The 16,224-nt window shown below is 49.5% G+C and overlaps 1 protein-coding gene across 15 annotated transcripts in view; it reads right to left on the minus strand.

Annotated features, from left to right (window-relative positions):
- LOC122394696 (muscle calcium channel subunit alpha-1-like) overlaps positions 1 to 16,224 on the minus strand; it is a 122,938-nt gene that overhangs the window by 78,291 nt on the left and 28,423 nt on the right. The window lies entirely within an intron of this gene.

Here is a 16,224-nt window from a genome sequence, read left to right on the forward strand (position 1 = left end):
ACCAGTTACCACTCCACTTCAGCTGGGCCAGCAGCCCAGATCCAGCGGTTCCTGAGGGGATTGGTTGCCGCTTCAAGTAACGAAGTGAGGCCTGGCTAAGTTAGGTGCTCCAAATCGTGACGCGGTTGACCATGGGGTCCGCGTAAGGTCTACATCGCGTTTTTGTGCCCTGGGGCGCATTCAGGCAGTTTTATGGCTGGTGGAACGTTTGGAAAAACTGGACTCTGTTCGCCAAGTACCTTGCTGGGTATATCGTGGCACAGTCCTTACTGCATCTGCATACAGGCGACAAAAAGGGATACCTACCTATTGCTTTACAGCGAATATAAACACACCGCCCAGATGTACTTTGGAGTTTGGTCGCATTAAGCACTGCGCTTATCAAACACAGCGCTGTAATGGCACAGGCCGCGGCTGACTCGGCACATCCAGCTGACTTTTCGACACAGGCGACTGCGTCTGAGCCTGTAAAAAAGCGTCAGCCAGCCGCGTCTGTTACAGGGGTCCGGAGGGGGCGGCCCAATCGCTACATCCGCGGCGCACCACCCACCGTTTGGCGGCGCTCCGGGCGCCGGCGTGGCCGTCCCGGTCGATCCTGTCGTCGCGTCCATCGCGTCACACGTCACGCAGTGGGGTCACGGGGTCACGTCACAGTGATGGCACGTCACGCCTCGTCACGCTGCGTGTCACAGCGCCGGCCGGCCGCCGGCCATCGCTCACTCGCCGCGCGCCGCCGCCGCTGCGTCGCTCGTGCGTCGGAGCAGCCGCCGCGCTGGTCACTGCCACAGGTAGTCGGGGTGTCCGCGCCGCCGCCACCGCCGCCGCCGCCGGGGCGCCGGCGCCGACGATCTCTGCGCACAACAGGTCTCCTCTTGGAGCGTCACGCCCGGCGCCGCCCGGTTGGCCGGGGACGCACGCTCTCAGTGGAGCTCTCACACGCTCGCGCTGCCGCCTCACACCGCTCGGAGTCTCTCGGTGGACTGCGCGTGTCAGCGCGATAACAGGGCGGCTGCCCTCACTGCTGGCCGCCTACTGACGCCGCCGCCACAGCCGCCGCCGCGCCCTATTCCACGGCACGCCGATCGAAATATCCGCTGGCCGGGCGATCAGCGCCCGCGCCGCGGCTGGCGACTGTTAGAGGTAGCGACTGGCGGGCAGACACACCCCACACTACCACGCGACAGAGTTAGCCCAGCAGCGAACGGGAGCACACCACACAGAACACAGACACCTGACTGGTCGAGCACCGCCGGTCGAGCGAGCGCCGCTGGTAGCCGGTGGGGCGCGTCAGGCGGCCAGACGCCCAGCGGACGAGACGTTTTTACCCCGGCGCTCCACCGCCGGGCGACTTGGCAGTCACGCCGGCCAGCCGGGCCGGTCGGCAGGGAGGGAGGGGAGGGGGAGACACGACCCGGAGCACCGCTGAGATAAGTGGAACGCCTGTCTCCGTCCCACGACTGAGGAACAGCGCTACAGTCGGACCGTGACGAGGGCGGAGGAAAATGGACGCAGGAGCGTTTAAAAATGTCAGCGACGGTTTGAGCTAGCCTTTGAAGTTTTGTCTCGTCCTTGGACATTCATTTCGACGTTTACAGAAGCAAGTAATTCAAATAGTTATCTCAAAAGCTTGTGTGTTTTGACAATTAACAAAGAGTTTTTCTTCCTCACATTCAAGCGACCCCACGTAAATTTCTCACTTCCGTCTTTTCCTCGCCAGGCCAGCTGAGCTCACCCCCTCCTCCCCTCCCCTCCTACCACAGACCGTCTCCGGCACAGCGGGCCGCCTTCGCTCGGAGCGACGCCAGCTGGGGCGGCCGGCCCCGTTGGCAGCTCGCCCCAAACCTCAGCGCCTGCCCGACCCTGATTCACGACTTCTGGGCCAGCCACGCACCGCGGTCCGGCGACATGACCGGCCTGCCAGCCGAAACACTTCCCTGATTGATACTTGAGAAATGCCAACGATTTGCTGCGACTGTTTTGCCAAGTTTGGCGGAGAGATAAGGGGAAATACAGAAGGATGAAGTGATAGTGCTAGCCAGCGTATGAGTTAGGCACAAAATGACGACCCTCAACATGACATTTTAGCAGATAGATGGCAGTCATGCCATAAATATTTGCCAAGTTCAAAAACTAACACACGGTGAACGTGGCGAGAGCTGTAACAAAGCTTCTGTAACAAAGCTTAGATAACACCCGCACACAACTACGTCAGAGGCGACTGGCTCACCCGTAAACCGCAATAGGAATAGCCATGACACATCTGCAGCCCGGAGCGAGCTCCAGAGAAACAGGAGCTGGCAGCGTGGCGGTCGGGCCGTCACCTTTTGGTCACCTGCCAGCTCTGGCCGAGTCCGACCGACCGTGTCACGTCACCAATGCTGACGGCGCGGCGATGACAGTGCGACCGACAGTCATGGCGCAGCGTGACGCCCGTGGCGCCGTGTGACATTCGCGGCGCAGCGGCGGCGGGCGCGACGCTGCCCGCCGCCGGCCGGACATGACCATCAATTTCAGCCAATCGACGGGCCGACGAGCGGCCGACGGTCCGCGGCAGACGAGACTCGACTGGGATACTCGCCTGGCGACCGTGCCGTGGTCGCTGTGTGGAACAGCATCCAGCAACTACAGCCGCTAAACTGTAGCTCTAGCCGCTTAACTGTTTATTATAAACTAAAAATAAAAATGAAATACCGACGTGAAAATGGTACACATGATAACAGCCGCGGTTACAGTCGAGCGGTGGTAAAAACTACAAGCAATTCAAATCACCATTTAACCCATTTGACCGCGTAAAACGTTCAAGCGTCACGCCATACGATGTCACATAGTGTATCGCATAATACATGGTCACACGTTAAGTAGGGGAAATCGATCGTGATGATGCATCAAAAGACCAACGTCTCCATTAGCCATTCTTGCTACCGCATCTCGCTTATATCAGTAAGCTGCTATCCTCCCACCGTTACTTTTCTCCTCCTCTTCCTCCTCTTGACCCCCCCTCTCTCTCTCTCTCTCTCTCTCTCCTCTCTCTCAACCCCAGCAGACCGCTCCTCCCCCTCCCCCACCACCACCACCATGCACCAGCGGCCGACCTAAATCATCCCGTCCAATGTGACACAGCTCTGGGTCTCAGGGACCAGGAATGTCCGCCCAGCTGCCGGCATCTGGCACCAGCGTCTCTTCTCCCACCAGAGAATACAAAAATGTCTGACCGATCGGGCAGCCGTGCAGACAGTTCCAGGAATGGCACCGGGACTGAACAAATAAGCACCGGTGATAAAAAGGTCGTAAAGTGGGCTATTAGTCACGTTTTGTTCAACGTTACTTCAGTGTTTTACTTCACCAAGTGGCTGCGAAGCACTTGGTGGTTTCGAAATGAGGCGTAACGGGAGTCATAAAAAAACATGGAGTCATCAAATAGCTAGTTTGGTTCAGTTGAGACATCAAAGCTCCAAAGATAGCTCATAGCATGAGCAGTTTTCATGTAAATAAGAACCCAGCCCAACATATAGTTATTTGGGCGTGACCCATGTGGCCTACCTTGAAGTATCATGCTTGCCACATGTGACATGTATCTTTAATATATCTTTATGTAGTTTTCTTGGTGCACATTCGTAGTGCTCTAAATTGTGTCCTCATGGCGCATCGAGGTTTGATTAGCAGAAACTGTTGCTTATATTGCGATATGGAGATCTTGAACTTCCTGAGCGAGGATGAAGTCCAAGATCTCTGAAATCCCACCGGATTTACTTAATTGACTAATGAATTGCCCCTGTCAATTGAGTTTCTTGTTAGTAAGTTCACTGACACTTTACTTCAGCCGCCGATATTACTGGTCGCGGTCAGAATGAATAAGTATCGGGTAAAGTTACGCTCATCTTTCAACGCGTCAGTTGACTGACAACGATCCCACACAAAACTTTTTAAAAGTTCCCGAAATTATGAAAATGTAATTCAGTATTATGTAAAGCCAAAGCAGCGAAAGGCCGCCCAAAACTTTGTCAGAGTCATAGGTCAGACCTGGGTACCATTTTTCAAACTGTATTCTGGGAAATTTATCAGCTGTTGCGCACAATTTTCTAAGAAAAGCATTCAACCCAGCGTGTCAATCCTCAGAGATTCCCCAGAGAGCAAGCTTCGATAAACGACGCACTGCTATCATTCTCGCTCTGCTAGCATTCTCTTCCAGGTCGAATGGAGAGAGCCGCTGCGGTGCAAGAAATACCCCAGGGCATAGGTGTAGCAACGTATCTCTTTGGTGAAGGATACCTTTCACCAAAGTTTTAGATTGGTGAAGCATCCTTCACCAATCTTGAGCAATGCAGGTGAGGGTCTTCACCAATGCTAGAACGACTGGGTTCGACGGTCGATCTAATGTTAAAAAAAGAAAAGCAATGCCGAATGGGATGAACAAAAAGGCTATTGCTAAAACGGCAACAGGTACCCAATTACCCCATCCTTTCAGTTATGAAGTGTTATGCCCACCTTCTTCACAATTCACGCCATTTAACCCGCGAGTTGCTGGGGGGGGGGGGCGTTAAACGCCCCCACTTTTTTCGCCGGGCCATAGCATAAGAAATGGCGCGCCGCAGGCGCGCCAAATTTTGGGTACCTGTAGGGAATTAATTGAAGTTTATTGTGACAAAGTTTCAAAAAAATCGTTCAGAAAATTTTTGAGATATCGAGGTTTTAGTGACGTCATGATTTCTGAGTTTTCGACCAAAAACGGCATATGTTCAAAAAATCATATAAAATCACAGAATAGACATACAGACATGCCGTAAACGCCATTGAACTGCCGATACCATGACCAATCAAATGGCTATCTTCGATTATTGATTATCGTTCCGCATTTTCCAAAATCTTGAACTAAATCTTTGCAATTTCTCGCGACTACTTCACGACCATGATACATGCATTTCTTAAATTGAACTTTTTTAGCCAAACACGTACACATATGATAAAATGAATGTCACCATCGTGTTCTACGCCCCAAAGTACCCATAAAACATGTGTCACAGGCTGCGAATATCAGTTTTGATTTTCGGGGATATGTGCCTGGCCGGTTGACCTGACCTTGACCCTGACCTATGCTTGGCTGACCCCTACATGGAGCTGACACTCTTGTAGGCCTTATATGATGGATTGTGCACCGTTTTGACAGAGTTTATGACGAGAGGCGCCCATTGCGAAGTCCTGAAGTCCATGCTACTGAAAGTCCGATTTCAGGTGTTTGACCTGACCTTGACCCGACCTGTGACCTCAAAATTCAACTTAAAAGTACTCATCTGAAGCGTCTCGTCGCGTTCTTTCGTTTGCCGCCTCGTGCGTTTCGCTGCGCCTATTGGTTCTCGAGTTATCGGCTGGGGGCGTTTAACGCCCCCCCCCCCCCCCCAGCAAACGGTGGGTGGCGAAATACCCCAGCAACTGCCGGGTTAATAAACCAGTATAACGCCTTTTGGGGCGACTAACGGAGCGAGCGAGAGGGTGAGCTTTGCACGTGCGAAATTTCGACGGGGTACCTCCAGCTGACTTGTGCACGGCACCCTGCTAACCGGTCTCTAGCGATGTGCCAAATTTGGGCACAATCGGCCCAGTCGTTCTCGAGATCTGGAAGCGGCACCCTTCACGTGCGCACGTGCAAAATGGGTCCCAACTGACTTTTGCACGGCACCCTACTAACCGGTCCCTAACTGTTTACCAAATTTGAGCGCCATCGGTCCAGCCATTGTCGAGATCTGGAATCGACCCCTGCACGTGCGCACGTGCAGCAGCACCCCAACTTTGGCACATGGATATGCATTGCCTAGTGGGTGCCTACCTACATGCCAACTTTCAGCGCAATCGGCCAAGTAGTTACCGAGATATTGCAACAATTACAAAAGTGACACCTCTTCGTTTTGCACGTGGCACGTGCATAAGGGGTCACCCACATGCATCGGGAATAGTCCAATACTTGGTAGAAGGAATGAAGCTACCGTACACAAATTACCGCGTGTAAATCGGTCAAGTGGTTGCTGAGATATAAGCGTCGCAGAACCGTGACCGCGGCCGGCCGGCCGACCGGTCGGCCGGCCGCTCATACTCAGAAATTTCCGTTAATCTCAGTAAATGCCGTGAATATCAAAATATATTGGCTTGTTTTTACTCGTGGGAAAGTTGTAAGACTTTGGTCACGAAAAAAGAGCAGTGGAGCATACCTTTAGGTTCCAAAGGTATGCTTGGATAGTGGATACCTTTGGTAGGTATCCAAAGGTATGCTTGGATACCTAAAAATTCAATTTTAGGCATGTACTGAAAAGTTGGCGTTAATCAGATGATAATGGCGTGAGACATTTGCGAGAAAAAAACAGGAGTTGACGAAATCCCCCCCCCCCCTCCACTGCGGTAAGGTCCTGCACCTTCTCCGAAGGTTCAGGTGACTTCTCCGAGGGTTCAGGTGACATCCTTCACCAATATTTTTGGCGCTCCTACACCCATGCCCCAGGGGCAATTCTGGGTTCAGTAAATAGGCTTCGATTGGTTTTCAGATGGAAGGAAGCGTGGAAGCAGAAGCGGCAGGAATTTTCAGGGGCAGAGTACGAAGCCTAAATCGAAGCTGGAGCATGGTTAGAGATAGAAGAGGAGCCAGAAGAGCCTGAGCTCGGGGCTGAATCAGGAATCTGACCTGGACCCGGAATCAAAACCGAACCACGAGCGCTAGCGGAGGGAGACCGCCAGCAGGCGAGCAGTTCATGCAGATGTGTGCCCGATGCACCGCCTGTGCTCACCAGCCGTGTCGGTGGCGATGGTGTCCAATTAATTCAAACAGGCCGAGGCCGGCCAAACGGGGCTCGGAGGAGCGCGGAAGGCCAGCCGCACGGCTGGCGAACCGCGGCTGGGTCTCAGACGGAGCCGGTGGGAGCTCAGTTCACAGCCCGGGGGAGCGCTGGCACACCTGCACACTCACAGGATATCAGGGTATTGTCGATAATTGTCAGCGAGGCGAGATAATGAAGTGGCTCCAGAAATTCACCCAGTGCCTGTGTGACTTCATTTGATGGGATTCTGCAAAGTTGACCAGCGTGGTGAGGAAAACAGGAATATTTTGGGAGCCTGATAAATGAATATGTAGAAAACATTTTCTTTGCATTTCCATGCTATCAAGTTCATTTTATTTCTTCTAAATTTGACAGGAATGTTAGGATATCAACATATGTCGTATTCAAAACGGAGTAACTCCGCAGTCCACACAGCCAAGTGCGGCTACCAGTGAAAGGCTCCGAATTCAAGCATAACGACATCTCAATTCAAGCTCAACTGTTAATTTCTTTTAAAGCCTTTAGGTTTCTGCCCCGTAACCGGGAAGCTTCCGAAGCTCTAAATGCAACACGCTGAATATTGAAAACACATTACCAACCAGCCTCCGCGTATAGGTGCCGCAGCACCATGACATTGACACATGACATGCCGCACTTCCGTTACAAGCTGTGTAAATTGGCTGCCGTCTTATCCACAGACACATCAAAGAGAGCACCGGGGAGCGCATAGTCTGTCCGGCAGCGAGACGATGACGGATGACGGCTCGGACGGCCGGATGACGACTGTTCCGGATGCGGCACGATCACAGGTAGTGAGGACTCATGGGGTATCACTGCAGCTAGTCAGGACACCATGTGAATGACTATTTATTGACTGCTTAAACAAAAAGTGGCAGGTGGAGTAGGATTTATAATACGAAACACTACACCGAAAACGGGACCTCATTTCATTGACTGAAGCCGATATAGTGGACAACTCATATATATCAGCAGGTAAAAAAAAAACTGACCCGCAGGAACTGAAAACTAGCGAACAGATTACCACCTCTCGTCTCGCAAATCTGCTAAGGGGACTTTGTTGCAGCGAACTGCATCAGCTGAGCGCATCACATGATATACAAAGCAGATGCAGACTCTGTCTCCGCATACTGCTCACCAATCCGACGGGCGTCGACACGGACGCTGTTGCTTCTGGTGCGCTCTGCTCGTTAGCCAATCCAATATAGAATATCGGACGATCATGCATCATCCTCAAAGAAAACAGTCCGAACACTCGCCGCCAGTGGCTGGACTTGACGTCATTGGGTCCACACAGCGGCCAGTTCGACGAGTGATCTGTTCGTTTGTTCTCCGCCACGTGACGTCACCGTGGCGTCATAGGGAGCAAGGAGTCTGTCCCGGCCTGCCAGACAACGGCCTCTTTTGAGAAGGACGAAAAATCGGGCACGGGACATCAGATGAGGTAACCATCTCGGAATTATGATTTATGTTTGAATCACTATTTTCAGTCACGGAGCTAAGGATAGACCTGGCACACTTCGACAATCCACGTGTCTTGCAATCAATAATGGTGAAACATTTAGATACCTAGACACCTATTTCAAATGCAGGTAGCGTAAGTCACATAGGAAAAGGTCGTGCTCGTGACCTATCGTTGGTGGGATTTATATCGGCTGGAACCGAACAACTGGTAGCGTTGCCAAATAATATATTAATGCAATATTGGCCAACCGCTAAACGATTTGGTCTGGAATCCAGAAAACAAGGCCTTCGATTACAGTTTCATTCAATCAGTAACGAGTGATTTGCTGAAGCGGTATCACACAGAACCTTTACAGCTGCTGTGCTGCTTTATCGAATCACCAGGCCTATTTTTGGAAGTTGCTGCCAAGCTACTACAATTTTACTTTACACGAATTGGTGGTTTATATTTGAATAGCAGCTCATCTACATGGTTTAATCAACAAGTGCCACGCTCAGCTCCTCTGAAATAGACCAGCCAATGACGAGCGGCGCCGCTTTGCGTAAAACAAGCCGCAATCATCACCATGACCCATGAATTTCTCGATTAGCCGGCCAAACATTTTTGGTCCACAGATCCGGCTTCCAATCAATCCAAACATGCTAATGGAAGCGTAGACAATCCCAGAATAGGCTGAACCCCGTGAGTAGCGGCTCTGCTATTTGGGGAATGTTGCAGAGGCCACAAAGTGCCCCGGCTGAGCTGGTCAATCAGCATCACTCTTCGTGCGAATAGCTTGATACTATTTGATAGGCGAGGCGACAGCCCGGGTAATTAAACGCGAGACGGTAATACCTATTTTCCGTAAAGGACTGGAAACGATGCTGTACCACTTGAAGATGAAAGCTGGAACTCAAAAACAGCCACGCCAAATTAAACATTTAATTTGATGCACGGGCACCGTATTCGAAGACCTCTTTTTGACCCATATGAATGCCTAGCTGATCGATGAAATAATTGGGTACGTACTACTGCTCGCTTTATGTTTATCCAAAGGTAAAGCGAGGTTGTTTTACTTTATATTGAGGCGAGAACGACAAACCCGAGAAATACGAAGAAAATGAACATAAGTAGCAATTTTCTCCCAAAGTCAAATAGACAGGAATTTTATCGAGACTTTCCAAGAGAAGGCTGCATTCACAAATTCACGTAAAAATGTCAGCGCGGCCAGCGGCAAGACTCTCCGAGCTCGGAATGTTTCTCGGGACCCGTACCGACTCCACCGGGCCGCGCATCCGGCATTCCGGGACGGCAGCCAAACCGACGCACAGGGGTCCAAACTGACGCGACGCAGACACACAGGAGGCCAAACTGACGCGGCGCCGGCTAGTGACGCGGGTCCGTGGAAACAGCCGCCACTGCGCTCCGCCCGCCCCGTTCCACCACAGCAAAGCATATGGAAAGGTCGCATCCTCACACCCCGGCGGGTGTATCATTCCCTTCCTACGAAACATTGACAAAACTCGCTTTTCTTTTCTTGGTGCACCTGCACACACAAAATCATACCAGCGATCAACCGTGATCGTTCGTGATCACTCTTCCCCTCCTCCCCCGCTTCCCGATCACCTCGATCCAGCATCACACGGCAGCATCACGGCAGAACGCCAAACCCCACAAAACCGTCGATGTCAACGCCTTCGAACGGCGGCAAACATTTACGAAGCGGGACGCCGGTTCCATGTAATTTGCCATCGACAGGCGCCGGCTGGCAGGGAGACGCGGCTGGTAACTGGTACAGGGGTGGGGCAATGGGACCAGACCGCCTCACATCAACACACCGAGAGGAGTGACCCGGTGTCAGGGGAGCTGAGAGTTCAGCAAGGAAAGCCCAGTTTGGTAGTTGTTGATTAGTTTAGACGGATAAAAATAATCTTTGATTTTATCGCGATGAATGAATGGACGAGAGCCATGAGAAGATAACATTTTCCAACGGCATAGCACGACGAAGAAGCTAAGCTTAGGGGAAATGTCGACGACCAACATTTTAGAGTATTTGATGACTCCGGCACCGTCAGAAAACACCTTCAAACAGCATTTTCCTTTCCATAACTACAACTTATACAACATACTTTAACAAATCTGCGTACACATACAAATTGCCGCCTCTTTCCCAATGCTACACTACTTTATAGCACAGCATACATACTATGGCCGCCTTTCCTCCTTCTGAAACACCCAAGGAGCTGGGAGCGGAGGAGAGGGAGGGACAGGGAGCTAGGTAGGAGAGAAGGAGGGGCGGACTGAGTCCGGACGTGGCAAAGAGCCCTCACCGGGACGGTACAATCGCGATCTCCGACAAACTCGAGAAGCCCTCGGGCGGTCTCCGAGACCGGTAGACAGAATTGGCGACTCGACAGAGCAATCTTGAGCCAATCAGACACGGATGAGACATTGTCTCCCCGAAAAAGACAAGCCGGCTGATGAATAAGTCCATGAAAGAAGCAGCCACGGCATTGAGGAGGCTTCACAGAAGGCCCTCATCCAAAATGAACGGCTTTGAAGGTTCAGATGAATATAGTGAATAACCAAATTAGATGGGCGCACGGATATATCTGAATATAATTTCGAATGAAGAGTGAATAACTCTATGAATTAACTTTGAAGCGACCTTCTCCTTGATATTATGTCAAAAATGAAAGAATTATTTACATGTGCATTCAGGCACAGCCCATCATCAGATGTATATTTGAAAAGACAGCATATACATCGTCACAAAAACAAGAATCGACATTTCAAATTCAGCTCGTGAAAATGACACATCAGTATCCTTCGCGCCGTATGGTACCTATCTATATAAAACACACCTATAAACACACACACAAGCACAATTTGTGTGTGTTTATAGGTGTGTTTTATATAGATAGGTACCATACGGCGCGAAGGATACTGATGTGTCATTTTCACGAGCTGAATTTGAAATGTCGATTCTTGTTTTTGTGACGATGTATATGCTGTCTTTTCAAATATACATCTGATGATGGGCTGTGCCCGAATGCACATGTAAATAATTCTTTCATTTTTGACATAATATCAAGGAGAAGGTCGCTTCAAAGTTAATTCATAGTATTATCAATGCTCCTTGCAAAAGCACTACACGATATACCAGTGAATAACTCTAAATGATTGTATCGGGCACAGGCAAGGAACCACATGCTCTGAGGAAGCCTCGTGTGTCGATATAGGTTAAGCCCAAAACAGTTTCAATATTTCATCATGTTTACATCACACGAAGTTGGCGACTAAAGAGGATGCTAAAAGATTCAAGCTTTGAAGTTTCGCAGGCAGAAATAACGGCGAGGATATTCGGTCGGTGGACGACGCGTCAGAGTTGAGGGTATTAGCGAATGGGATGTGACACAGGGAGCCGCTCATCCTCTGTAAAACAGGCGCTGAAAAAGATTCCCGACCGCAAAACTGCAGCAGGAACACGGATGATCTCCCAGGACGCATGAAAGCTCGGCTTATGAACGTCGTAAGTAGTCGCCAGACCGGGTATTTAGAAACTGTTGACGTTGACATATTACACATCATATGACGAGAAAAAACATTCACCTTCCAGACATCCGCAAACTGCCATTTTTAGAAATGGCCAGCAAGTAATAAACGTCCCGGATGTCATAGATCCCGATCTTCCAATGGATTAATGAAGCCAAAATTTATAAATCGCCACCGCCTGGGTAAGGGGTTCCAGTCCAGTCATACCGGTGCCATCACAATCAAAATTATATACCAACGAACGGAATGAAAACAAAGTTTAATGTTCCGAAATAAATTATGGAAGACAACGGCCTGCTCTTCCAATACCAAACGTCCTGTACTACCAGAACCTACCACAGCGACGGCGCGTGCATCGGCCGTCGGTACGCAATATGCGCCCGCCGGGGCGGGGCCCGAGGGACAGGGGGAGGGGCAGAAAGCCCGTCAGCTAATCTCGACTGGGCTACTGACTAGAGATGCCCTTTTTGAACCCGCGAACCCGCTTTCTGCGGGTTTTCAAAACCCGCAGGGTTTTTGGCGGGTTTGAGAAGCAAAACTTGTCGTGTGGCGGGTATTTGGCGGTCAGACTTAAGAACCTATAATTTTTTTTATTTTTTTTTTTTAGATGCAAAACACAATGCCAAGTGCATTTGCTCAGGTTAACAATACAACATTCATCAAAACAACTTTTAAAACAGAACCAAATATAAAAATATATCAAGGAAGCACATTTCAAATGCAAAACTGAAAACAACCAGCAATAGCATCCACAGTCTGGCAATGACCAAACCAGGGTACAAGCAATAAACTACTAAGCATAAATAAATGCTGATGAAAGCATTCCATAAAACATAAAAGACCCTGAAAGCAAACTTATAGGAAGCTGAACTGAAGTCTATGTGCACTGTGCAGTGTGCACTAGATATACATTATGGAAGAACCCAGACTTAAATGAGATGTTGAAAATCAGAGCAAATGCCACATGTTACTTTATTTGCGTCTGGTCGGCATAAAAAAGAGCTATCAGCTAAACAAAATTTGATGCAAATTCATTGATTACCTATCCTACTCTATGTTCTGTTCCACCCTATATTACGAAAATAACACACCAATCACCCTTACAAAAAATCAAAATATAGACTGGCCGGCCCAAACATAACGCAATACAATACTGGCGCACTTCCGACATTCTGACAAGGATGGGCATTTGACTGCGTCAATTTTGGTCTCTGAGGTGAAGGAAAGCTGTCATTGATGACGCAATAATTTTCAATCAGTTTTTCTGTCTTGGTTTTTGAATGCCTCAAAATAGCAGTTATACATGTTACAAAACCACGTAGCTGGTCGCATTTATTTCTTTTGTCTTTTTACGTCCTTATCATTTGTATGCCGACAGATGACCAGCCGGAGAGCATTACCAAGACCATCTATAAAATCATTACATTTAATTTAGTATTTACTGTCTCTTTATTTCTAAACCGGTGATTAACCTCTAAATTGTAAAACTTTAGCTGTTGTGTAAAATAATTTAATCAGAATGGCACATGAATATGCATTATACAACAGTGTTTTCGCAACAAGTTCGACTAACTACGGCCGCAATAATTTAGTCGCTGTAACATTCCTTCATCAGCTGTTGGTGACGCTTCTGACGCATGTTTCCAGAAATGCGTGGTTCATTGGTGGTTAGTTGCAAGGCCATATATGTTATTATAGTTGGTTTTTGCTGGGATTTTGCATGATTTGTTTTATGTGTAGATCGACTGGATACTCATTATTCACTGTGTCACTATTTATTTTTAACTGGAAATCGCATATCTTTTTATATCAACATTCATTTTGATAACAATATCATTCCAGAGGCCTAACATTGAGAGGGAGCCAGAGTGAAATTTTGATCCTCAGCCAATGCTGAAGGGTAAGGTGAGAGAAAGATTTTACTGAACTCTTCAGAAAGGAATTTCAAATGTATTGATGCATTATTCATTTTCCACTATCCAGTGTGCACTTCCTGAGGACTTAGCATAGCAATTTCAAGTCCTTACTATTTGTTTGGCTGTCTTTTTCTGCACAGCAATGAAGCAAGTAAGGTTTATATAGCTCTAGCATTGACTCATCTGTATTTTTTTCTTGCATAAGTATGTTTTTAAGATTGCGGGTTTTTTGCGGGTTCGGCTCAGACAAAATCAGCTTGCGGGTAGTTGTGGTTGGGCAAGGGGTAGCTGCGGGGCGGGGCGGGTAATGAAATTGCAAATTTGGGGCATCTCTACTACTGACAGGTGTCACATGAATAAACGACTAGCCGTGGGCGGGCGGGACGGATAGAGTCGATGTCTTGTCAGTCGGACCGGCGCCGAGGCACGGGCGAGGCGCCGGCGACGGATATAGGATGCGCGATAATGCAGGATACTAATGCAAGGATACAGGATACCTATAGGGGGATACAGGAAACCTACAGAGGATTAAAGAGGACACATACTGATTCAATAACACGTTTATTGGTATTCTGGGGAGCGCGGTATGATTATCCGAGCGGTGAGAGAAAATGGAAGAGACACGATATGAGGCTAGATAAGCGACACAGGAGGGCGGTAGAGACGGCAACAAGCTGGTAAATGGTGGCAGAACAATTCCGGTATGAGAGTACGAGGAGAGAGAGAGAGAGAGAGAGAGAGAGAGAGAGAGAGAGAGAGAGAGAGAGAGAGAGAGAGAGAAGGAGAGAGAGAGAGGAGAGGAGGAGGAGGAGGAGGAGGAGGAGGAGGGAGGGAGAGAGAGGAGAAAGAGAGAGAGAGAGAGAGAGAGAGAGAGAGAGAGAGAGAGGAGGAGGAGGAGGAGGGAGGGAGAGAGAGGAGAAAGAGAGAGAGAGAGAGAGAGAGAGAGAGAGAGAGAGAGAGAGAGAGAGAGAGAGAGAGAGAGAGAGAGAGAGAGAGAGAGAGAGAGAGAGAGAGAGAGAGAGAGAGAGAGAGGGATGGCTGACAGGCATATGGTATTTTTATGAATAACCAAAAAGACACGCTTGGAAGAAATGGATAGCCAGAAGAAAACCACAGTAAAATAATATTATTATTTTAAAATTGTGCACATTGCTGCTACACCGTTAGCGGCGGGTTCGAATGAGTGAGAAAACATCGCCGTAAATGGGCGAATATTTTACTTTCCTTCATCATTCAGTGGAGCTGCTGGCCGACGCTGTACCATGCTTACGAGGCTCATCCATCCTATCGAGCATTTACCCGGAATCCCCATATCGATTCCCCCCTCGAACGTGTCAAGTGGGTCCCGGCCAATGACCCTGAGGAGGGCTACATATTCAGAGGAGCGCCGCGCCCAAGACAGCCGGTCGTACATTCATGTGACGTCACTTCCGGGGACCGCAGCGACCAATGGGCGGCCGAGTCGGTTTCAGGGGATGTGTCTCCTCTGTCTCACCACAGCTTCATCGCTAGGCCATCGCTCAGTCATCGCCTGGTCGCAGAAACCCTATCGCTAAGCAGATGTTCGGAATTGGTAGCGCCATCGCTCTACCCTCTCTGCGCAATCGTTTGGACATCGCCGCTCCAGCGCCCGCGTCTTTCCGGCGGCATCACAACCACCAACCTAATTCAGCACATCATCCAACGTCGCTTCATATCCGTGAACCACGGTTCAGCCATCGCTATTCCATCGTAAGATAAGGTTATCAATGCTCTACCATCGCCTCATCGCCGCCCCATCACGGCTCTACCATCGCCCCGTCGCCGCCCCATCGCTGCTCTACCATCGCCTCATCGCCGCCCAATCGCTGCTCCATCGTCGCTCCACCGTCGCGTCGCCCGTATCATGGGCATGATCCATGGTCGCCCCCAAGCGGCAATGATAGCCGAATCGCGACGAGGCGAAAAAAAACTGCTACGTGTAGCTCGTCTATCCACCGACTAACGGTGCATGATCTGTGAGCCAACGACGTGGTATGAATATAAAGATGAAGGAATAAACGCAATGACGGGAACAGAAGCGGAGGAGGGAATGAGAGAGGAGGGAGGGGAGAAGGAAAGAAAGCGGAGGAGGGAAGAATGTTCTGCTATAAAATCAGGTGACTTGTGACAAACATAGATGGCGGAGAGAGAGTGAGGGAGCCGTAGTTGCCCCTGAATTAGCCATGTCGTATGTATGGGTACGAAAAGTCATCTCGAATCGTCCCTTGACGAGATCCATCTGCCGCCTGCGGTGGCAAGTTGAGTTACAGGTTCAAGGTCAAGGGCTGGATATAATAAAACACAGTCTGATGTCAAGTGCAACTGCCGAGGAATTGTCATTGTGCAGCGTCCGTTTACGCTATAAATAGACATTGCATGATCATTTGGTCTAGAACCAGCTTGTATAGGCCATGTAACGCTCCTCAAAATGTTCACCTTGCATGCCACTGGGCCGTCCTACATCAGATAT

Source organism: Amphibalanus amphitrite, unplaced genomic scaffold (assembly GCF_019059575.1).
Source record: "Amphibalanus amphitrite isolate SeventyFive unplaced genomic scaffold, NRLGWU_Aamphi_draft 000606F_arrow, whole genome shotgun sequence".
NCBI lineage: Eukaryota > Metazoa > Arthropoda > Thecostraca > Balanomorpha > Balanidae > Amphibalanus > Amphibalanus amphitrite.